The sequence below is a fragment of the Osmia bicornis genome, chromosome 2, assembly GCF_907164935.1.
Source record: "Osmia bicornis bicornis chromosome 2, iOsmBic2.1, whole genome shotgun sequence".
In the NCBI taxonomy this organism is placed as follows: domain Eukaryota; kingdom Metazoa; phylum Arthropoda; class Insecta; order Hymenoptera; family Megachilidae; genus Osmia; species Osmia bicornis.
Window position 1 is genome coordinate 5,892,453 of NC_060217.1, and position 26,231 is coordinate 5,918,683.

Genomic DNA, 26,231 nt, shown 5'->3' on the forward strand with positions numbered 1-26,231 from the left:
TAAAAATGTTATCGACATGACGCGCCCACTAAAGTTCATCCTATGAAAAGTTCTGTATCGTTCGGTGCTCGATTATCTTGCCATAGGTTACTGGATCAATTAGCAGTCCTACGAATTACAATAATTAAATGGTTTAAATGGTTGGATATGGTTTATTCTTATCTGTTCTTATTGGACAGGTAAGTTGTGTTAATTAGATGATATTTTTGCTCCTGATATCATTTACTATTCATGAAAGCACGTCAAGCATTCTTTCGTTTTATGTTCTTCTGACAGAATACAATTATCTCTTCATTTAATCACAGTTGTCTTCATCAATATATTTTAATGTCCTTAATTCTTCAAATCTTATTCCACAGTCATACAAGTTGTCAGATAATTCAACATCATATAATTCATGAAGTGTTGAAATAAAACCGACGCTGATGTTAGGTAATTATCAATTAATTATTCTTATTTAACGAAAGATTGAATTTTTGTGGCGAATAAAATGAGGACATGATAAAATAAAATCGTTCGATTGAACATTATCAGTTGTTTAAACATCGAAACGTGTCTTGTTTTATGTTGGTAACCCGTATTGTGTATCGATAAAAATGGTCCATCATACTTGTTTCCGTTTCATAGCGATTGGACGAAAAAAAAAGAATTTATTGCACGCATGTACCTACAAGCTGCGTGCACGCGTATCGCACATTTTTCACCCGTTTATATCCGCATTGGGGTGGGACATTCGGATAATCCCGAACACTTTGCCGCAACAAAACCCCTTTGGGAAAAACTAGATAGAGCCAATAGTGATAGTTGTCCTTCAAAAATCCCTGGACCAGGATTATTTTATTGCCGTGAATCGGAATGAAAAATTATAATGCTTTGAGGTTCAACGTCTGTTTGAAGTTTTCATGAAGTTCGTGGAAAGACAAACGAACATTTTGATTTGGATTTTTTATTCAAAACATTGGATTCTAAATAATAAATACATTCAGAGGTTTATGGTCTATCGTCAAAGGTTCTCGATACAGGATGCATAGAATTTGAATTTTGAACAATCAACAGTTCTCCTAGTCCTTGTGCTGTTATTTTCATGAAAAGAATCGATGATAGAAAGAAAAGAATGAAATTGATATGGATAATAATAAAAATTTGATTATTCCAAACTACTCTATAATCTGAAAGTAATTTAGAAATTAAAAGGGTGCAGTAATCTTGTTATTTGAAACATCATTATCAATGAAAACTGCTTTCATCGCTCTCAAATTCTCCAACAAATAAATTTCAGGGTAAATACAAAACACAACTGGGGCTCTAACTTTTCACCCCCTGTTTTCATCGCGGAATAAAAAGCACACTGTAGCAAAGAAGTTGGAGAGAACGAGTGGCTAGAGGCGAAGGGTATCCTTGATCTGCGGCTTTTAACTTCCCGGAAATCACTTTCCTCCATTATTTCCTAACGCTCTCTCCTCCCAGACACTTCCGTTGAATCCCGAGCCAGACTTCGGGCATTATTTACGCTCCCAGCTTGATACTTATAAAACACTTATCCGGGGCAATGAATTTTCGCGGATTTTCTTAGTCGTTTAATTTGTGTGTGAGGAAATTCAATTAACGTTATAGAATTAATTTACGTAGAAGCTTTCTCAAGATTTATTTGCACTCTTTTTTAATTTACTAAATTGGAAGTGTCATTTTTAATTTCAAGAAAAATTATAATTATATCCAATCATTCTAGCAATAGAATTTACAATTAATATATGACAAAATTTGCATAATAATCCTTTATTCTACCATAATTTGTATTATCAATTTAAAGCCAAAATTCTCCTATTTTCTTTTTACTGCACATGCAAGTACATCGCATTCTTCATTAAGTTTGAAAATGATTCTCTTCAAGAAGTCAATGTCGAAACCAGAAAGATTTTACGTTCCTCGAGGAATCGTGTACTGACCGAAAACGAGATAAAAAGTGCAAGAAAAGCAAGGTGCTATCCAGAAAACGAATCGGATAACGTAGAAACGAAGGAGTAGAAGGAATCGCCAGCAATCTCGACCGACTCGTCCAAAATGAATTTGGCGCGTGGCCACGCGCAGTTGCCTGTTCACGAGGAACATCGAGATCATCTTCAGCCAACAAGAACACCACGAATGGGGGATGATATCCTTCCGAGAAGGCGGAAGTTTCTCAAGGACCGTCCCGTCGTATCATTGACCTTTCTTCACGGTGCACACGGAAGGGCCAATCGAATCCGAAAACAAGTTTCGCGAAGAAACTCGGCTCTCCAACGAAAGTTTAAATAATCCAATCTTCTCTGTGTTTCCTTCGTCCTCGTCGGTCCTCGGCCATGTTGCAGCTGCATTCCGTCGAAGAAACGTCCGGGAGAGTTTCAATTTCATTATCGGCAACGAAAGGGATTGCCTGTACCCAGAATGGAAAGAGAATGGACGTATGGGATGGAATCTGTTGTGCATAGGAGCAACCTCGTTACCGGGCCTCTGCTACTTGCTATCGAGCATCTCGTGAAAAGGGAACGTTGAAAATCCTTTCAACCGAGGCTCTTGTCTCGGAGCCAATTCATTTTCACGTTTTAACTAGTGTCGCGATACCAACGGCACGATTTCTCTTCATATCTTTCCTTTGTTTTTCCTCAAAGAACATTGCTTCGATCAGATATTCCGAAGAGCAAATATCTATATTTTTCGACGATAAAATCGTTTCCAATTCTCGTCACTGGGAAAATACGGAACCGTTCGTTCGCATACTTTCTATCGATAAACTGGTCGCGTATCGAGCGGAAGCGACGAGTTTCGCTGGAAAATCAACGTGGACGCGCGAAATTATGAACTAATTGAGCACGCTGTGCTTTTCACGAGAACAACGGTGATTCTCGCAATTGGTCCACCTCTCTCGTTCATCCCTCTTGTCCAGCCAACTGGACGCATTCGCGTCGTTTGTTTTCAGTCAACAATCGAATCGTCATTGACGCTCAAATCGTTTTCACTGGCCGGACCGTCGGAATAATGTTATCCGTGTCGGATGCGCGTTATTGCGATTCGACGAAACGCGAGTTCTCTGTTGGAAGATAACCAGAAAAAAAAACAGGTACATATTTGGACTTGTTCAGATTTTTAGAAAAACTATTTAATTCATTTATGCAGACTTTTAATTAGAATAAAAATGCGAACAGTCGAGTCGGGTTCTATCAGGTGTTCAAATATTTATAAAAGGTAATGTAAAAAAAGGGGTGTACAGTGGAAAGCACTAGGTGGATTTATTAATGAAAACGGCAACGAACCATAGTGATTCTGGCGATTATTACGTTACCCTTGAGTTATAAAGTTGTGCCACCCAAGGCACAATCTGCGTTTTCATCGTGAGCTGATTTTTCTTTTATACCGTACCTCCATCTTTTCGCTCCCCTTTCCCGTGCCGCTTTTGCGGAATAAATAATCTTCTCGAATGACGAATTGCTTTCACGCTTATCCTGTTCTCGCACATTAAGCCACCACGCTATTTTTACCTCATTTTACGGTCGAAAATTAGTTCTGTCCCGTGGCAAATTGAAACGTTGCGATTGAATTGAATTTTTATCGAGGGAAAAATTGCGTTATATTGAAACGGTTCGTTGGATCGTTCGCACCCTCCATGCAAACAACGAGGGTGTAATAAGTGATGGATGATTTTTATACGTTTGCTGCTTTTTGTATCGAGATTTTTACGTTTGTTCTGTTTTTACTATAATATTTGTACGTTATTCAGAAACTGTATATTTTATTTTATTCTGATATCCTGTATTTTTAAATAACAATGTGGTTATTAAATGGAAGTACTCAAATATTTCAGCCTTCATGTTACAGGAAATAATTGAGCCCTTTTTGTTTTGTAATTGTTGAGAAAATTACACAGTACTTTCTTGCTTTCTATTCATCTTTCGTGCAACTGGAAACTTGAATAACAGCTCTGTTTCATGAGTACTGGTAATGACACCTGGATATTCTTCGATTTCTGTTGCGACACCACGGACGTGTTGACAATTTCCTGTTATTAGGCATCATTAAAGGTTCATGAAAGTGTAATACATCCACGGACCGTGAGTTCGACCTGTTCAAAGATTTCAAGTTAGCCAGTTGATTTTCAAATCAAGCAGGGTCTACGACATTCTCGCACGACACATTATACGATCATTAATATTCCTTATTGCGATTTTATGCAACGAACGCTCGTCTCGAAAGACGAATTAAAGGCGTGACAACGTGTAATTGTTTTTCAACGATGCATATTGAATCCAAAACGACGGCCACTCTTTTATTCCGAAGCTTAACGAAGACGTAAGAAGAGCTAGAAAATTGAAACCCTGATTTTTCATCAAATAACATCAATCTGTATCGTGGTGAAATTTTATTCGTAACATAAACTCATCAGAGAAATTATTCTATCGAATTTTTAACATATTTATCATAGACACACGCTCCGGGATAGGTGCAAATTAATTGTTTGAATTCGATAAATAATTTATTTGTAAAGCTCAGTGTTTCATTGCGGTCAAATATAAACATATTCATCTATTTATTTCCAAAATTAATTGTTGCATTTGTGTTCCTAATATTTTTAATATTAATGCAGAATTTAAGTTTTTTTAAAACGCATTGCCATTGCATTGCTACTTGATATTCTTCCATGAATCGCTTTAACTTTGAAAGCAGTGCAAGGCGACTTACGTCAGTTATGTATCTTTCTGCTTTTACTTTGAAAAACGGCAGTCGATACGAAAGCTTCAGCGCATAAATGACTGTGCACGGACTAAATACCAGAGAAACGGTCTGCAAACGTATCGTTTGTGCAAGTACATCGTACGACATGGGAAAAGTTCGCCAGCCGTAATGCCAGGAGTTTAAAACTTTTTGTAGCGCACGGTGTTCGTCATACGTCCTTGCAAAGTGTTCTTTATATTTTGGAATCGGCAAGCCATTGCGTGATCACCGATGCACATTTACATAGGAATACCTCTTAGCTTACTTCAAATGACTATCCCTTGATATATCACGCATCGATGTTCTTCAATGATTCTCGACTTTCGACTGGTTGATCTTATGTAATTTCAAGCCATGCCAGAAGTACCCCCAAGCATCGTCAATTTCATTTTATAGCTTGCTCCATTAACGTGATAAAAGGGTGCAACATTTTACAAATCGAGTTGCAGGGCATTCTTGTGATATTCATTTTTCTTTCTTTGATATTCTTAGATTTTGTAACTCGTTTCAATTTATCGGTTTTATTTGACAATATGAGGTTAATAATTTTTTATTATCTTAACATGTTAGTCGGCATAGTAGAAATTAGTATAGAAATTTCAGATTTGGTTTTTTGAAACGAAGACACCAGTCTGAGTGGAGTGCTAAGTAGTGACAGTAGTATAACACTACTATTAGTCAGACATGTTACCACTTTCATGCATTCTCTTTAATTTTATAAATTTCTGGGCTCTTTAATAAGTACGATTTCTTTTTAATTAATATTTAATTATTTATTCATTAAAGACAATTTTTTATTAACTAATATTCTACAAGATTTCACGTTGAAACGTATCTTCAAGGAAGGGAGTTTCAAGCGTTAGCTTTATTCCATGAAGATGAATTTATCCCAAAAGGCTCTTTGCTTCAAAGTATGCTCAGCGATAATTAAAGCTAATTATGTTTTAATCTATCTAGATGAATTTATTTAAATTTAAGGTATGTTAAAACAACTTAATAACCACTAAAGCAATATACTTACGCGTTTAATAAAATTTTAAAAGGAGATCGATACATTTTTCTCCACCATCCCCTTGAATGTATTCACTTCAACAGAAGCTTTATATGATACGATTCCGGGAAAAGCTTCTTGCTCTCGCTTTCTCCACCTACAAAGCTGGAATACCATACATTTTCCAGGAAATTATCACCCTCGTAAATACGCGAACCCGTACACATTCCACAGAGTGGTCCTGCATTTATACCCGTTCCAGGAACAGGATACAAATACATTTCCTCCTTTTTTTCCCCCTTCCTCGCTTATTACATCGACTGTTGTGCGTTTCTTTGACAGCAAATATATGATTGAAAATAACAGACGCACACTTTCGTGCCATTTGCACACAGATGAGATGAAAGAACCGTGCGGTGCAGTGGAAGGTTTAAAATATCTTTGCATGAGAAAAATTCTGGATTCTTGAAATGTGTATGAGTTTATTAAATTCATAACAACATTTTTTTTTCTCTTTACTTCCTATGGCCTTTGATGGAAATTTGTACTCCTAAAACGATGGCCTTTGATGGAAATTTGTAACGATTCACTTTGTTGCATCCTACTGACACGTGGAATTACTCGCGCGTGTATGTGATGCACAGATATTCTTGTTGTCGACTGTTTTCTTCTTTTTTTTTTTATATACGAGGCAGTAAAGGGCGAATAAATTGCCAGTTCGCTCACGTGTCGTCCGAGCGTAAAAGCACGAGCCGTGTACGTCCGACGAAACCGGGCCAACGGGCTGCTATTAATTATTCACGTTGTGTTTAAATGGTGGACAGTTAGCGGTGCCTACGATTTTATAACGTCGCGTCTCTCGAAATCGTGACGAGATTATACGTCGACTACGCGCCACTCATACGTAATGGGTATGAAGAATGAACAGAAAAAATACACGATTTTGTACGACAGCCTTTTTTTCTGAACAGTGCTACGTTTTTCCTGACAAATGGTAAATAATATTTTCGTCCCGCGTCCTTTCCTTTTTTTATCGCTTCATAGCATAAGCGGCATGCATTAAAAATTAGTTTACGATTTTTACAACGGTTAAAGAATTATTCATTTTCATATTCATTTTTGAATAGATGTATTTGCAGATGTGACCGTAAAAATTACGACTAGTGCGTTCTGCAATTTTTCTCTCTGTTTACTTTTTACGGGGTACGATGTGAAATGTAGCGGAACGCTTTTGGCAATACCATTTTTCGCAAAATCTTGCCAGGAGGAAGACAAATAGAGGAACGTTGTTCTGAAAGGGGACATCGATTCCTCTGGGATACGATACGAGGTTACTTGACTCCGGCAAAGGCTGCTATCCAAAATCCATAACGTTCGCCTTTGTATATTAAACCAATATCCTCGGAATCCAATAGCTGGTGACCCGCACCATCGAATAATATCGTCGACGTATCGTTGCCTTTCGGTCACTGACCGTTTTCGTTCGACTTACGATTGCCTATAAAATCGAAAATTTTGCATCCATAAACTTTGTATTTACGAGTTTCTTCAAATTTTTTTTTTTGCAATTCGATTCGGTACGGAGTAACAGGGAAACGGGAATGTAGTGTGTTTTCACGAAGTTTCAATAGTACTCGAGCCGACTCTAACGATTTCTCTGAGTAGGAAATCGATGAGTGCTACAATTACGCCGGTGGTCGAAGTTTGCTTTGCTTTCGAGTTTAACGCTTTGGCACGAGCATTAAAAGTTTCGTATCACGCGAACGCGCTGCCGGATTATAATCAGCGATAATTTGACGTTTCCACGAATACGAGTAGCCTCGTTTGTTCGGTTAAATTGATTGAGTCCGGTGGTTTCGCAAAGTACACGCTTCAAAGTTGTCGAATGCCTGGTGAAACTCGTTTTTATCTGACTATTAATTCTTCTCCATTGTATCCTGCAAATTAACACGATCCTACATATAAATAAACTAAATAATTAATTCTGTAATCAGTGCGCTGTATCTAAATGATAATATTAAATTGTTATAAATTCTACAACCCCTTGTTTACATTCAGTCGAAATGAATGTAACTCTTTCGAAATGAGCTTGCACTTCAAATAACATATTTCATATAAAAATAATAACTCAGAGTGATATAAGAATTCAATAAAAACGAACTTATTTACATTTTCCTGTTGGTCTTTACGCTGCTGAAAAGCAATTAATTTCCATTTAATGAAACAACTTTTGGAAACGACAACCTGTTGCTTTTAATTTGAAATTCAGTTTATTAAAAGCAACGTGTACATATTTTTTACTTATGCATAGCAATACTTTAGAGTGTCTTTGATCAATTTATATCTAGATCGAATTTCATTTCTGAATGATAGAAAAAGGATAACTTATGACGATTGGGGGGAATAAAATAAACATTTCTCTGTTGGTTTCAAAATAACACGGTATACTTCGATCTCTGCTCTGCTGAAAATTTTCTTTTCGTACCTATTTTCCGTAATGCATTTTCAAACTGAACTTCCGTCTCGATGACGTTTCCGTTCGATAGCAAGCAAACGACAAGCTAGAAGATGCGATAGTTGTGTAATATAACCGTCGAGTTAGCCAATGACGCGTCATCCTGTTTAACATTAAACAAAGCTCATTGCGAAAGCAATCAAAACTTGAGCGAAACTTGGAAACACTCGAATTCCACGCGGAATACCAAAGACATTCACGTCTCTCCCCATCCCTCTTCCCTTTTCTTTCGATCCTGTTCGCTTATCTTTACGTTCTCTTCTCTTCGTGGTTTATTCTTCGAGCTTGTCGAGAAAACAATTGATTTTCCAATAAAATAATTAAGTATCTTCATTGAACTTTTGTCATGTGGAAATTTCTTACACTTTATGGTTTAAAGAAGTTTAATATGGATTTAAAATGATTTATAAGAGACGGAAGAATTTTTAAATATTTTTTTTATTTTAGTCTATGGTTTTAGGGATTATCCTTTGAAAGATCGCACATTTCCGAGAATAAAAGTTTCGATTTTGCAGTTTCAGTGTTATTAATGATTATAGACTGAGAAATTAATGTCGATTGTAATTTAATAAAGAATAAAACTGAAGTGTTGGTATTTGAAAGATGAAAGACAGAATTTATAATCCAAAAGCCAAGCATTATATATGAAATATTGGAGTGTATCGCACGATTTGGTAATATAAAACTATTGAAAAATCTCCGAGTATCAACTCCTATAAAATCCCAGCATTCATCTTCGTTTTGAATTGGCGATATTCAGGTAAAGAATGAGAAACAAAGGAGCAGGAAAATCCCGTAGCTTAAAGTGCGAATTGAAACGTAACGCGACTCGAGGCGTGGTTTATAAATCGGATTCACGCTGGCAGAGTGATAATAGCAGACAGGGAAAAAAAGTGGATTTATAATCGATGTAGCGTGGACAGAACGAATGATAACGCGCGATGGCTGACGGTGCCTTCGCAATTAAAAGCCGGACCGTGTTGGTCAGAGGAGCGGAGATTCGAGCTTTTAAAATGCAAATAGAGATATAAATATTTTATTGCGATCCTCCACACGGCTCGTTCTCTCGACGAGGTTCGTGCTCGTTTTTACCATTCCCGTTGCGGGCCACGCTCGTCGAGATACGAATTCAATTTCATCCCTTTTTCTTCCCATTCGGTCCTCCTACCAAAAAATAACCATCCTCCCCTCCCTGAACGTACAACTATTTTCGATAGATTTCTTGCCTCCCCCATTGTACGTGTCGATCATAAGCTTGCATGTAAAGTGCTAAATGGATTGTTACGGGTTCCTGAGCGATCGATGTAATAACGAGTTCGAGTGGCGAAATTGAATAAAACGTTGAACGATCAACGAGCGAAAATTCCCTTTGATCTCGATCAGGTAATCTGATTTATATAGTTTGGATTAAACGGTAGTTCAATCAGCAGCTGATAATTGAATTTGAACGTGTTTAGCACGGTATTTATGAATGAAATTTTGTCAGCTATCGGTTGCCTCGTTAATGGTAACGGGTGATATAAATTCCATCGACAATTTGATTTTGTATAATAAATTTTAATACCAAGAAATACCAATGAAATTAAGTTCCATAAAAATCTTGGGACAATATATTTAAAAAAAGTCTTTAAATCCCTCGAATGGAATCTCCAAATATTTCAGACAAATTTTCGCAGACGTGCAGCAACGTCGGATTAAAATCGCGCGAGTTTTGCTCGTTTAGCGGCAATCCACGTTTCTCTGTTCACGCTTATCCGATTCCGTATCGATGAAGATTCGATAAACCGCCGCTGAAAGCCAGAGGCATCGAATGAAATCGCTTTAATTACTGACTGCACACGGCGTTGTACACACCAACGCTCGTGCACGCGGATGCCGCGGGAAGGAGAAGAGAGGAGTCCAATTAACGAAAAACAATGAAAAGTTCATAAAGTATCCCGCAAGTAGGCTGGCTGCCACTTGCCGCACCTTTGACGAATCCTTGTCGAGCACCTTCTCTCGTTATCCAACGATTTTACCTATCTTCCGTTCCTCTTCGATCCTGCTGTTCTGTGCTCGATCGAATAAAAGGATCCAATTAAATTACCGATAAGCGAGCGCAGCTGCGACACGTCTAACTATTCGTAGAACCTAACCCGACCATGATCGAACAGAGGAGAATCTTGAAATTACCATGAAAATACAAGCGTGTTACATGGAAATGGATCTCTAATGAGAGTTTCGTGTAAAGTACCCTGATCCTTTAATTTACATGGCAAAAAATACCTCGGTTTATTTATTGGAATATTTTTTTTAATATTTTCATTTCATATCAAACATGATATTCAATTTTCTATTATGCCTTTGATTGTTTCTTTCCAAACAAATTGTAGATCAGAAACAGGTGTATTTGGGCCGTACAAGCGTAGTATCGATAATGCATTAATTAATTCTGTGTACTTCGTGTAATTAGTCAGTTTAAAAGCCTGAAGGTATTGATAGTTATCGAGTTATTGGATGTGTTTATACAACTCCAGGCAAAATTGCGGTCTAAACACGTAATTGAAACAATAACACGTCCAGTTTATTGTTTCCTATCTCATGATATTACGCCAAAGTTCAAAAGGTTTCCAGGATATTATGATCTCGAAATTTTACGTCCAAACATTCAGTTAGTTCCCTGGGGGGACGGGCACAGCCAAAGGGTTAAATACATCACATACCATTTCCATCCGGAATACACGGTCGACTCGTTGTCGAATGAACTCGAGCCAACATACTGAAGCCCTTAATTGTCCCTCCCAATGGAATCGAACGAGAACACTCCCGTCGATGTTTCTTACCCCCTTTCGAAACACCCTTGAGTTCTGGCCATTTCACTTGCCTTGGCCATCAAGCATACATTCCCAGTACCGGCGAAACGTATTAGGCAGCTAGTTGGACTTCTCTGGAACGGCACTTGCCGACAGGGAAGGTAAATTAGAGGCGAACTTCCCCGTAGGTGGCTGGTCTACCTGACCAAATTAAAGTGTCCCCACCTAGGCGCTAATTAGACGAGATGAGAACACGCCAACCGGTCGCTCTTACGTGTTGGTACGTGTAACCGTGTTGGTGCAGATGTTTCCACGTGGACCGGAGCATCGTCTACGGGCTTCGTGGAGAACGTTTTGCCTGGCCAAAACTCGGCTAGCCAGCAATTCGACGTCTCTCGAGCCACAACTTTCCAGCTTCATGGCTCTATCTGGTTGGATATCCGCACAAAGTAGCTAGACGATACGTTGCGAAGGGATGTTTGCGTGCTTGTTCTTAACAAGAGCCTCGGCTTGCTTTTTGTCTAAGGGACTAAGCGAGGGACATTCCATGGCTGGTTCGATGTTACAAGTCGAATCAACATCACCTATACTCGTCGCTTAATTAGAAATTCTCACGTGTGAATTTTGATTGCATCGGCGGGAGGGGATACAGAATGATCCTCGTTACGTGGAATCAAGCTGAGTATACACACGGAGGGATATACTTCTGTTGTTTGTACTTCATTAAACGTCTTTAGGGATTGAAAGGCAGATTTGCGGTTCGAAAATTTGGATGCAAATCAAAGTAAATTGTGATAAGTGGATTAGACGAGCGGATAATTGAAATGTTCTTGGTTTTTTAGGATATAAAATAGATATTTTAAAGATTTTAATAATTCGCATGATGATTTTTACCAATCGCCGTTTGATTTTCATCCGAAAACAAGTTCCCTCGTGTTCTTACTTCGCGTTTACTGTACGTACTCTTTGCCATACAGCCATTTGGGAAATTAACGTTCTATTTGGAGGCAATTTCGCGTCCTTTCGCATCACGAAACCAGCATAGACTCGCGACCGGCCAAGTTTTCATTTTAGATTGGCCAATTGCCAGATTGGATCGCAAAACTGCCCTTTGCAATTGAGTTTCCTCTCCTTTCAGTCTTCTATAATCCTCTCGGTCCACTGCGAACCCCTCCTCCATCTGCGTTTCTTTCCGCAATCTCTGTGTGGACGTGCGTCCTGTGTAGATGAACTTTGTACACGTGTATCAAAAGCCGCTTTGGTCGACGGGCCATCGATGAATTGCGGTCGTAAAAACTCGTAACTGGGATATAATCACTGATTTTTCTCGGACCTTTTTAACCTACCATTCTTTGCACAACCACATTACAATTTTGCGAAAAATCATGGCATTTCATTGTTAAATTCAAACTTTCCATATGCTATCTTGCGAGATTATTCCTCTGATAATCATCCTAATATCCAAGAAGCATAGTTAATAATCATCCCAAAGATTCTAGTCAGAAAGTAGAAAGAAAAAATTTACCGATAGAAATTGATACAAAATGGTGCTCAGAAATGAGCATAAAAATCAAAGGAGTATCAGAATAGGTAACGGAAGCGGAAGGATCCGTTGTCGGTGGATGGTCACGAACGAAACTTCAACCTTTCTTTACATTCAATTTCATCTCGGTCGTCAGCGTGTTCCTTGTTTCCCTTTCCTTTAGTCCGTTGCTGTTCGTCGAGCCTGTTGTATTTAAAGGAGGGAGAGGAAAAATGTTTATTTATTAAGGAAAGTTTCGCGTTTATCTCGGCAAACGACAAGGATCCTCGGCGGGGATAAAGGACGAAGAAATTTCTATTTCCGTCCCGGGGTCGGAAAGTTAGATCCAACTTCCGTCATTGAAACTCGCCGAGCAAAAGATCCAGCACGGTCCTTCTCTCTCTATTTCTTTCCTGATGATCTTTCTCTCGTTGTTACTCTCCATCGGTTCGCACGTCGTTCCGGATAAAGCGTATTTTTATTTGAGCCGATAGCAGGAGCGGCTGGCGCGAAATTGGCCCGACCTCCGTACACTTGGGAAATTAGGAAGGTTCGCAATTATTGATTTTCCTCGTTTATTCCTCGCCCGCGTTTGTCTCTCTTTTTTTTTCCCTGTTGGAACACACGAGCATCCCTCTCCTCCAGGACACATTCGACCGTGATCGAACGCGGGGATAAAATAAAAGGTGATTGCCCGTTTAAATTGACGGTTTATCGAGTTCGAACTTCCGCCAGGCTATTTGTTCCCGAATAAATGAACGTTGGTATATTAAGAAACGTGGAAATAATTGTATTCTAAGAAACATTTTTAACTATTCGTTTACGTATAGAGAATTCTACGATCGAAGGATTAATCGTGTCGCAGAATCTGAGAAAAAGAAACTGCAAACCAGGACACGGTGGTTGGAAAGCAGAAACTCGGAGAATTCTTAATGGTGGTTATCGTGGCGGAAGTCGGCGACGTCTCCCACGGAAGTCGGTCTCGCAATTACGCGATATCCGATTCTAAGCGTTCCGCCGTAAATTACACGGAATAATATCATTCGCGATAATGTCTGATAATCGGGTTATAGCGTGCGGACATCCAGCCATTGAATCACAGGACCATTACACGGAATAATGGATGCCTGGGAAAATTCTCCGGCTTCGATAGTCGCTAATACTCGCATCAATAAAAGACGTTGTACCAATTTTTTCTTGAAAAATTTATCTACTTCTCCTAATTGCCTTTTCTTCTTTTCTTTTCCTCCAATTCACTAAGGGGTATAATACGTTAGCATTGTCGGTGAGCAACGAAAAACTTAGTTGAAGATATAATTATTCCTCGTGGTGCAGCTAGCCAAGTTTCTTTCAGTTTTCCTCCATTTTCCTCCTCATCGCTGCGGTTCGGAATTTAAGCGACCGTATAACGAGCATATATACCACACTTCCCATGAAGTTTCGCCATGTGTGCTAATTTAACGACTCGGACTGTCGAAAGTCCGATCGCGAAACGATCCCGCCGTGCAACCACTCTTAACCCCCTGTTTGCTCCTCGTGAAACCTATTTTGACCCGTAAAGGGACAGAAGCGAAGAAGGGGACGGGAGTTTCTTCTGTGGCTGTGTTCTGTACCCTTACGACTACCCCTCTCGTGATAAGATCGCTTTGAGACGGTAATAAAAGGAAGTGGGTGCCTGTCGGGGTTAAATCGAGTTACCTCACCCCTTCGGTTCCCTTCTCTCTTACTTAGACATTTTCCTTTTACGTCTGTCCCTCTCGCGATCTTTGCTTTCACCTGTTTTTAGATTGAACTCTCTTAACAGAGGGACGAAGAAGAGTTGAAGGTGAGACGGAGAAAAGGGGATGTCGTGGCAGAAAGTTTGCGCCCCTTCCACCGCGACGGAACAATTATCGAGATCGTTTGAAGGGCTTGCTTTTTTTATTCTTCCGACGATCGAATCCATGCTTACCTTGGCACCTGAATTCACTACCACTCTAAAGTATTAGGTGTGTAAATTACTTCGGTGCTCTTAAATTATCTTTTAAATTTAAATACCTTTTAGCTTTACTACGCTTTTACGTTGTTCTTCGTTCTATGTTAAATAATAGTTCAACAGTACCTACTCCAGTTAACATGCAACATAGAAAAGAATGCTTGGGCCACGTAAGTGTTAAATAAAAGAGAATGAGCGATTGCCCATTAGAATTCACATGATGTAAGCGGAAATAGGCAAACGGAATGGAGGCTACTACTGGCCACGACATAAAACTCGGCCGCAGCCGGGCGTAGAACAGGAACAAATCGGTTTAAAATTTTATGAGCGGTAACGTTTCTGCCTCCCCTTTAAAAGCTTTTCCTTAAACTGGCCATTAAGCTTCCTGCAGATCTAGGCTGGATGTAACACGAATGTTCTTATCCACTTATTGCGCCATCGCTACGGACACGAACCGACTCCGACGGCGACGAACAAACGACCAGCTCGTTTTAACGTAACATCAGCTGAATTTTACGACAATCTCTCGTTTAGGTTCTTCGCATTCGAGCAAGGAATTGATTTTTTGAAAGGTCGATGGATTTTCGAATATCTTTATATGAAATCATAGAAATTGAAAGTATGTTATTTATTTTATTTAGAAAAATAGTTCTTTTTTTTTTGAACGTTCAATCCGATAGATAGTGGGCAGAGACGAAGGTTGGTTGGTAGTTTGGAAACTAGTTCTCAGGGCGGAAGTACAGTTGCCGGAGATCCATTACTATTTCCAGGTTGTTTCGGTAATTTCAGTCGAGTAGCTACTTAGCCGACGGCGAAGTTGAACGTGGCGTGCTCGGTGTTTCAGTGATAAATTCAGTGCGGCGAACAGGGGAACTCGGCCGGTTTTAATTAACGCGATCAGTCTGAGTGCGTGATCTCGCGATCCAAACGTTCGAACGTTCCCTCCTCCTCGTCGAACCCTCGTTATGTCGATAATTCCCGTTCGACTACATTTCAGCCGATTACATTTCATTAGCTGTTCCTCTCTGTAAACGCTGGAAGCTGCTCATGACTTGATCAGAACGAAAATTCCCCCCCCCCGTGGTGATGTTGCGGTTTTCGATTTCGACCACGTTGGGTTTCACGCTTCATTCGTTAAGCTCTTACGCGAATTTTCTGTAAATTAAACAGAATTGAAGAACAGTAATTAATTTCTTACCTTTTGCATTTTCCATGGAGCAAAGTGAAAAGGATCAACTTCAAACGTTTCAAAATTATCAAATTAAATTAAATTAAATTAAATAATGTCTCTGTAATTAGACGCGTCTGAACACGTAAAAATGGAAGTCTCCTTTGACGAGCGTTAACCGTAGGAGCGTAAAATCTCTAAAACATTGCTTAATTAGGCAAATCGTGTACCACGGGACCCGTCACATTTCCCGTGTTAAAGCTGGCGTACACGGAGGACAGCGGGGGAGGCTTAATACGCGTTCGTAACATGCAAAAGATGGGGCTGCTAATGGACGACGAGACTCGACTTTAAACTGGCTACCGTCTAATGTCCTCGTAAGTGCTAATGAACGCCGCTTGTATCCGGCGGACATTTATCCTTTGAGTCGAGCGTCGCGGTTACGTGAAAGACCCCCTAATACACGAGGCTCGCGTGTGCAAGGATGCTTTGAAAAACGAAGGACCTCGACCGTGTTCCCTTCCTCGCTGCTTAACCAACAGGATTAGTTTGGCGACAAAAAGGATCTGGGAACACTCGTCTTCTTCGTGGTCGATGGAAAATACAATCACGGTTGGAATTTAGATGGAAATTCCAACGGTGATGCTTTGTCAGCTTCGTTATCTCAAAATGATAATGATTTTATGTAAGAATTCTTCGAAACAATTAATAGAAATTATAAAACATCCGAATCATATTTTGGATCAGCAAAAATTCGCCTCCATTACTCGAGGGTTGGATTATCTTAAGAGAACATTTTATAAAAATATATGTTTGTATAAAGATCCGCAGCCCATTCATTACAAATTTGAATTTGCCATCTGTGTAAAGAGGGTTCGAAAAAAGAGTGGTAAAATGTGAATATTTAAATCGAAATTTATTAAATATCTCTGTGGTTATTATACCTGTACTCCATTGAAAATATTTCGCAATTGGATGGTATTACTTTGAAATTAATCTTTTTGCTAACAGGCACATATCATATTAATTGAGTCGCGTCTTGATTAAATATCAATGGACCTCCGGCTTAATAATGATTTACAAACGTTACAGGGGAAATATTAATATTAAACCTTATGTTTAAAAACAATTTCGGTGAAAATTGCACAGTGGCCGATGGTAATTTAATCCCTGCTTTATTCGGGTATTCATTATTCAAATGAAATTTTGATACAAAGTCGCACCCGAAAATGAGCAGCATGAATATACAATGATCATTACGCAAAAACAGGAATTGTGTTTAATGCTCTAGCCAGAAGATAAGTGAATAAATTATTCATACAAATAGAAGTTTAAAGATCTCACAAGGAACGAAAACAAATTATAATATTTCGTATTGTTTAAAAATTACAACTTTTATTTCAATAAAATATATCATTTCTATTGTATGCTGATGTTATTACGCGGCTCGTTAAGAATTCCAAGAGCTTCCGCTCGTCAGCGAAGCGTTCTTGCACAGAAACAAAGGTGGTATGATAAATCATCGACCGTATCTATCAAAAACTCGCAGAGACGAGCTTTATCAAAGGCTCGTATCGATAAGCCATTAAAGGGTTCTGCATAAACTACACTGTGGATGCACTTGACTTAAGCGTTAAGTGTCATTAGCGCCATTATCCCACTTTATGGGAACCGTGGATGTGGGTCGATTCGCTTGAACCGATTATCTGTTCGATCTTCCTTGAATCGATCAATGTATTGATACTGTTGGAGAATATCCCACTACGCTAATGGAGGATTTACATGGAACTTCAATGATCGTTCATGATTTTGTAAAAGACGTATACGTGTTTGATACTTTGAAATTGTTAGCTGAAATATTATTGTATGCACTTTTATTTGTAACTTTCCTGTTTCTCTTGAAGTAAAATTTTCAAAAATATAAAAAAATCACTTCAACTAATAATAAAGATTCTGAAGTTGTTGAAATTGCATAAACTTCTTTGAAGTAAAATCCTCAAGTAGTACGAAAGAAAGTTACTTTCACGTAATAAGTCGTGTAATTGAAAAATCACGTAAATATTTGAAAGGATTTTTAACGAGGTGTAATTTAAGCTCAAAAATCAGCAGCGAAATGTTTGCTGGAAATTGAGTTGGTTTGGACTTATTACCGTGAAATATAGCGGATGTAAGTACGTGGCTGTATTTAACCAAGAAATACAGAAATTGACGGCACGAAGGTAGTCAGCAGGAATTGAAAAATGGCCTGGACGTGTTACGAAGTAGTAAACACGGGAATGAAAGTCGGCTTCGTTTTTGGACGAGCCTCTCAACGTCGAACGTACTGGCCATCGCGTCGCTTTTTTTTTCTCTTTTCCCCTTCGTCCAGCTTCCTGGGGGATCCTTTCTAACGTGAAAAATGAAGCTAAGTGCGATGTCGAGTAACAGGGCCGATGGGAAAATGTTTAGGTCCGTGGTAGACTATCATTTCTCCGGATCGAAGACGTCCATGTCTCTCGTCGTTTGATGAAAATTGTCACGTTGAAAGTTTTTGTGCCATCAATTTTTTAAGAAAGTGTCTGTAAACCAATACTAACAATAAGATTAAATCATTAATCTAATATTGATCGTCGCGGTGAAATTGGACATTAATTAGAAAATATATTAAAACTAATTAATGCTTTAATGACTGATTTTAATAACTAATTAATTAATTTTTGATGACTAATGTTATCTATTTGTGATTTTGAAAATTGTAAAGACCAACGATTTCACAAAATTTGACATGCTGCTTATGAAATTAAAATATAATCCATTATTATTGGATGAAATTATGGAGAAAAAATTTCGACGAAATATTTTTCCGAGTGAAACAAAGTTCAGGCGTTAAACAAGCCCGGTGAATTAATTAATTATACCCTGTCCTGCGTTAATTTTCATTTTTTCTTTCCATCTCGCCAAGCCTCGAAGAAAATTTCGCTCTGGCGTTAATTCGGTTTCTCGGTTAGAACGTATCGGTTTTAGCAGCACGGCGTGAAAGAAGATTTTCATAAATTAAAAACTCATTTACCTAACCTTCCGGCGTATATAATTTCGGAAAATGGGTAATACGGTCGCGCCACGTAAGACCCCTCGATCGTCGGCATTAGCATTTTTATGGGCGACTTAATACGTAGATTTTGTAGCCCTCTCTCCGATTATGATCCTTCGAGACTAATTTGAACGTGACGGCTAGCTTTACGGAATGCCGCCAGTCACGAAGTGCTATTAAATACTCAGCTTAAGCACCTATTTCTTTTTTCCTTCTCACAGACCGCCCCCGCGTTTTCTGTGAATTAAGTGTTTCGCGAAGGAGCGATTGCTTTTGCTCGTCATGCCACGTTACCTGCTCGTTAGCGATACTCATCGAGTCATTATTTTCTTATGGTTTGTTTGAAGATTTATTAAATTAATGATTTATAGACACCAAGTTTCTTTTGTAAATTTTGAAAATTCTAAAATATAACCGAATAGAGCATATGGAAAATAGTTTCGTCAATTCTTCAAACATCTCGCAACGGATTTATAAGAGGTTTCAATAAATCCTACTTTAAAGAATACAAAATATTGTCGAGTGACGTTCGAAAAGAAAACGTCGAACCACGAATGCCAAAAGATGACATCAAAACGAGCACGTATTACGAGAACTCATCTAAATCCTCGTTGCTCCATTTCGGAGACAAATATGGAAGCTGGTCGGGTGTAGCGTACTCTTACAGGAAACCGTGCATCTCACACGTACACGAGCGCACCTCTGGCTAAGGTACACAGACTGTAATTAATCCAAGGTGTTAAATCAAGGCTCGTGAATGCCTCTCCCTCGTCTACAGCCGTGACGCCTTCTCTAGCTGAGTGGGTCGCCCCTCGAGACCACCTGCCACGTCTTACAAGCTCGAGTGGAAGCCCGAATTCCTCTTCTAGCCGTCACTCCTTTCATTTTAGACGAGATATCGCGGATCGGGTCCACCTAGCGTCCGTTTCATTAGAAATCCTGACGACATCGAAAATGGAGATCGTTGAATCGTGAATTCTGAGAGTTTTTGGAAATTTTATTATTTTCAACGGATCGATACCGCAGATATACGACATCGAAGTGTCTGGACACCGTTTATATCGTGGAAAATATTCCAGCCTGAATCGCCCAACGCATCCCGCAGCCCGTAAACGGAAACGTAGGATGGAACAGCATTCGTCCGAGCCGACTTTATCAGAGTAGCCGGCTCATTTCCAAAGTAATTCGGTCCTGGCGACCATAACTCGTCCGTACCCTCAGTTTCCAACTGCACCAACGGACTATGTACGTCAAGCAGAAGCAGACAGGTCACTGAAACTGGACGGCACTTTGTCACACTTGCACCATCCGGATTCGGATAAGATACGAGTTCTCATATGGGGCTGCCGTGTTACCGTGTTCCCCCGGTACCACCACCCTCGAACGGCAATCTTTAAGTCACGAACGAGCGAAGAATTCCCAATCGATGAGAAATCGGCTCCAATAAAAAAGGAACGTGAATCTTTCTAGCTTCTTTCATTCGCCATCTTTATTCGGTTTCGAGACTGTGTTATATTTTATTAGAATCGAGCCTGATTGTTGATGGAACGATTAACCCTTTTAACCCTGAATTTTGAGAATGATTGTTAGGTTTTTGGTAATTTTTTTGTAAAATTTACACTCGTGTATAAATGCATAAATTTTAAAAATTGGTATTTTCTTGATGTAACATAGGTGTTGAAGTAAACAAATCAATAACTGAAAATTTATTCCAGATGTGTTTTTAATGATTAATACGAAAATTCGATAGACAACGTAAAGGTTTATAATATTTGTTCATTAAAGTTATTCAGTAAAGTATACAAATATCAACATTATGATCGAAACAGTGGTCGGAAATGCAATGTTTTGGAAAAGTGTGGTCGTAATGCAGAAATCAATTAATATTATTTGTTGTTTATCGAAGCTTGCTAATTTACGATCGTGTTTGCAACTGTTTAACCAGTTATTGGTTAAAGTGGTGCATTGTAAAGTCGTTCGGTGCCGTTATGTTTCAATTAATTGTACTACTTTTCGGTTTCAGGTATGTATCCATAATTGCCTCCGTATCGTCGATTGAGTAATAAACGCTTTGATAAATATGCTGCATCGACCAGAGAGTAAGTACCCTTTATTATCAATTCCAGAAAGATTTATCATATTAATTAACAATAATTCAGCTAATTGATTCGTATTTCTCTTTGTAAATTAAATTTCACATTCATGGAGCAGTGTTGAATACTTTATGAATAGGATAGAAACTTTTATCTTTATTATTTATTAGTAAAAACTTGAAAATTAATATTAGTATATTATTGTTTATTTTATATTGGGAATTAGTAAACAATTTTTGGAATCTAATGTTTACGGGAATAATTACGAACAATTTAATATGTGTATTACCTAATGAATACTAGTCATCAATATTATAGCAATATTGTATTAATGGTGTATTAATTTTTGATTGAATTTACTGAAATGATTGATTTCGTGACCAGTGCGTAGTAAACACCAAACCACCGTTAATAATTATCGTTACTATACAAGAGATGTAATATTGTATTATATATGGATTACAATGATAAATCATACCGACCGTAGAGAGAAATTAAACATTGAGATTGCGTGTTATTTTTAGACATATTTATAATTTATCGTTAATAATTCCATGAATATAATATATGATTTTCTACAATGTTTCCGCTTTCATATTTCACACTGCCAGAAGTGATTTATCCACTAAAAAGAATTGCATGTATCTGTAATATTTTTTTTATTAAATGTAACTGTTGAAAAAAACAAAATTAATTGATTATCACTGTACTCAAAATAAAAATAAAGATTTATTAAGCAATTTGTTCTCGGTAATTAGCCAATAGAGATCGGCAATATCGTTGTCTCGCAGGCAGAGGGTTTTATTGATCACCAATAATAAATAGGGGTCGATAGGTATTGCCATGTACGCCGTTAATTTACGACGCCACGGTATTAGTTCATTATTGAATTTTCTTAGAAGAGCAAAACGACATTAGCTGAGAAATCCCTAGTCCCTGAGATTGCAAGAGCACTAAATAGTTTGGTCATCGTACATTTAGGGATAAGGAGCTTTTTTTAAAAAAGCAATCTTTTTCTTTTAGAGATTAATATTAGAATTTTTTTTAAATTTCTTCGAATAGAAAAGTTAGGAACGGTGTAATTAACTTTGTACTCCTCTTATTTGCAAGTTGTTTTACAAAACTGATACATTGCGAGCAGCGTAGCTGCAACTGGAAGGGCACAATCTCGTTTAGAGGCGGAGAGAATTGAATTAAATTCTCGGGTAAATTATTTGTCTTCGTGTAACAAGAAACTGCAATGAATCCGGTTTACTTAGGGAATGAACTCGAGGAATTCTGTTTCTCAACTTGCGGGAAGCAATGTAAATCACCGTTCCTCAAGGAACTTCAATTCTTTCACTTGAAGCATGTACTTCACTCTAATTTACAATTTACACCATAGCCTCAAAAGATCCTTTGAAAAATGTCCATTTATTTAAACAATTATCAAAACTTCCCCTGCAAGGTTCAATTGAATCCTCGAGTAATTTTCCACAACGTGCTGTCAAAGAATACTAATATGTCGGTACAATTTCCGGAGCTTTTCATTCTGACGCGTAAGAAACAACGAGCAACGACTTTCACCTAATACCCGAACGAAAAACTCTCGCTGAAGACACGAAAGAAGAAAGTAAGACAGGAAAAGGAAAACACGAAACCGATGGTCCCGTGAAGCGTATCAGAATCCACGAGCTCATCGCGTACCAGCTGTGCTCTGAAAGAAAGCTAGTCGATTTAATTTAGCAAAGATAAAAAGAAGAAACGACCGGGATATCGTTACCGGAACGACTTAACTCGCCGAATAAAACGAAACTGAACCGATGTTACTATAGAGACGCTCGCTTGTGGCCACGAACAAGTGGCTAACGGACAGAAGGGCAAAGTAAAGTGATAATAAAGAAAAAAGAAAAGGATAAGATGTAGGACGAAGAAAGTAAAGGGGTTTGGCTAACGATTCGACCACTCGAATTTTAGCCCAGGCGCGGAGACATTTCTCCTTGAAAACAAAAATGCGAAGAGTGACGAGAGAAGAAACAAAAAAAGAAGGAAAAGGAAAAGGGAACGATGAACGAAGGTTGGTGGGTTAGGCTGTGCGATTCCGAGAAGAAGAGGAGGGTTGGGAAGAGGGTGGTGGAAGGAGATGGCTGTGGGTGAAGGAAGAAACGGGATGAGTGGAAACGTCGGTGCCTCGATGGAATTTACTGCTCGCGTCGGAAGTATTCTAAGAGGGTTGCTTCCACGCTGCTGGATAACAGAAAGTGGAAGCCAGCGCCTAGGTGGTTTATTTGAATGCCTACTTCAGGGAGGCTGCCGTACCGGCACCGACTTTTTACGGCGCGACCCTCTCGTGTGTTCTGGAAATCGTCTCCGCTTCTGCATACATATCGTGCCTAGAATCGGCTCGTTGCGATTCCGGCCAAACAATTCTCCATTACCCTTCTGTCGACCGGAAACTAATATCGAAAGGATCGTCTGGTGTGTATATGTGATCAGGATAATTTTCCTCCTTTCACGTTCCATCGGCTTCCGATTTCGCAAATTGTTACCAGCTCATGCAGAATCAATATGTGTGATTGGATCAAAACGGTGTACTGAATGGTATTGATAGAATTTTGAAAAGGGTTAAGAAACGTACGATTAATGGTTACGAGCAAGGGAAATTCCTGGCGAAATTGGAACGGAAGCGGCCTTTCAAAGGCGAACCCCCACCCAAAAATTCGTCGAGTCACGTTAAGCGGCGACTGGATGGCCACGTCTTATCAGGAATTCCAGGCCAGGACTTGGTGACTGCGCTGTTCGACCCAAGGGGGATAAAATCGAACAGACCGGCGTAACGAGGATCTGCGGGGCCGCAAAACGGGAGTGATCTAGACAAACGACCGTGCGGTCAAGGAGTGGCAGCTTCGAGCTATCTGCCATGACAGAGAACTTGCTCGTCCGCACGTTCCTCCGGGACTTCTCTTGCCGCTGACGCGATGAACCTGCACGTTATTATCCTCCGCGTTCCACAGGACGCCTGTTTCCTGCGATGGAAATTTCTCTCTAACCTTGCGTCAACTGTTTGCATACATCTTATCAGCGATGTTTGTTAAACAGAATGATTTTCTTTCATTCAAAAGCTGTACATCGTAATAATTGTTCAGATTCAAAGCAATTTGAAATGATGATTTCCTGCAATTATTGAAGTGCCAAAAAGGGCGATCCATTCGTATGTTGTATTCTGATTTAATTGAAGTATTAACGAAACAAATAATTGTTGCAGACATTTTAATGATATTTCTATGAGTATGGATAATTTGCAAATGATGTAGCCTGTTTATTCGATACATTGTGATGCACAATGAATCGGGCTGTTAATGCAAATTAATTCAGTCATCCTATGGAATGAATACGGCGTAAAATTAGCGTTATATTATTTTGCTGTGTAATGAAGCTAAATTAATTTCAACACCTTCGAATTGACGAAACTTGTATTGATCCTTTGGTTATGAAATTTTCATTATTTCTTTTATAATAGTTTCTCTTTAATCATTTTTATTTTAACGCTCAGAAATAGTACTCTTTCTTTTGTTTCAATTTAGTCAATCTAAAACGACAAATTTCAACTCCCGATTGTTATAGCCAGATCGACAGATTTTTCCCGTTCTTTCCAGACGGCTGACGAGCTGTATTGGTCGTACGTATGCAAATTTTGGAATAAAAGAAAAGAAGAACTGGGACAGAGAAAAAAAGAAGAAGAAAACTCGTGACGTTGCTCGATCGACGGTATTTATATTCATGCGACTGCTCGCGACGGTGTCCCAGAGAAAAAAGGGTGCTTCGTTACAGCATTACCTCGTTTCGATCAATTTCCAAAGTCAATTGAAGCGTGACCGGGAGATCACCCCAGGGAAAGCGAAATTTAAAGGGGACCACCCATCTACTCTCGTTTCGATACATTCGGTAAAAGATCCTCGCTGCCGATAGGCTTTCCCGTTTTAATTTCATTCCACACCCTGTACCTGTTCAGTTGACTACGAAACAGTAACTACAGATCCAACAAGAATGGACATGCCTTTGTTCTCGAGGGGTCATGATTTTGGGGGTTCTAATCCTCACAAGTGAGGATAGGAGTTCGTGTACAGAGTAGAGTTGGGATAGTCGGATTGGTTTTACCAATCCAACTACACCTCATTGCGTATTTACAGCAAAGTATTTAACTCTTTGATAAAATAAATTGGTATTCGTGGAAAATTGCTCAATTTCATTGCACAATTAATTCGCACAAAATCATTTAGAGAATATTTGAAAATATTGCAATTGTGCTAATACCAATGAGAATAATTAAAAACATGGAAATTATCAGGAATGCTCTAATTAGCATAATTTATGTACTATAATGAAACACAATTAATATTGCAAGCTTCGTTCCAAAGAAATGATACAATTAATTTAACATTGAACACAAACAACGATATTTCCAAGGGTTATCATGGAAGAAGGAAAGAAACTACCATGAAATCGAGCGAATTCTGGTTCAAAGTGAAGACACAGAAAGAGCGACAAAGAATTTTGGTAGAACGTTTTGGTCAGCCTCGAGATGAGATGCTTCGAATGAAATTAAACGTCACGGAAGGCTGGTTTGGGTGAAACGGACTAATTTAAAAAAAAATTGTAAGTAGAAAGGTGGTGTGTCAGTCGATGAAAGGTTCAAAGGGAATTGTCGATAGTGGAAGCGTGGAATTAGGATGGGCGTGGTCGTTTTCAAGTATCCTTCATCTTCCGCAAGAAGACTTTGATCTGGCCTGAAGCATCGTCCGTTTTCCAGAGAACGAATTGCATCCGCGATTGCATCGCACTTAAAGGCGCTTCTTTTGCGCCGTTTTAAAGTCCTTTGCCGACATTTCCTTTCTCTTTGCTTTTTCGTTCGGGAAAACGAAATATTTCCGTCGCGATTTCAACGTCATCTTTCAACTATTTATCTTACGTTAATTACGTTCGATCGGAGCAAACGAGCGACGACCGCGATCGGTCAATGTAAACTTTCCACCGGTTGTTGAAAAACTTTGACACTGTGCCGATAAAGAAATTAACTAGGACTGATATTACAGACGACTGTAATTAATTCAACTATTTCACTGTTTTTTTATTAACCGCCATCGTTTTTACTGCACTTAATAATATTCACGAATGAGTGCTCTTTTAAGCAACTTTTTAATTGCACTGATTCTACTTTCATGTTTGTCTTTTTCTAATTTAAGTAATATTTTAAATAATCAATGGTTTTTGTAATTTTACTTCTATTTTTTATTTTAAAAATGGTGTACTTAAGTATATGGGAACTATAACGTAGCACGTATGCTACATTAATATTTTGTGTACCAATTCGACGGAAAAC

The 26,231-nt window shown here is 38.7% G+C and overlaps 1 protein-coding gene across 4 annotated transcripts in view; it reads left to right on the top strand.

Moving 5' to 3' along the window:
• The window catches only part of LOC114872059 (fasciclin-3), a 261,816-nt gene that overhangs the window by 170,197 nt on the left and 65,388 nt on the right, over positions 1–26,231 (top strand). The window contains exon 2 of one of the 4 annotated variants that reach the window (XM_029178825.2): positions 20,803–20,878. The exons of the other annotated variants lie outside the window; for them this stretch is intronic. The gene's annotated coding sequence lies outside the window, so the exon portion shown is untranslated. The remainder of the gene's footprint in view (positions 1–20,802; positions 20,879–26,231) is intronic. 4 annotated transcript variants of the gene reach the window in all.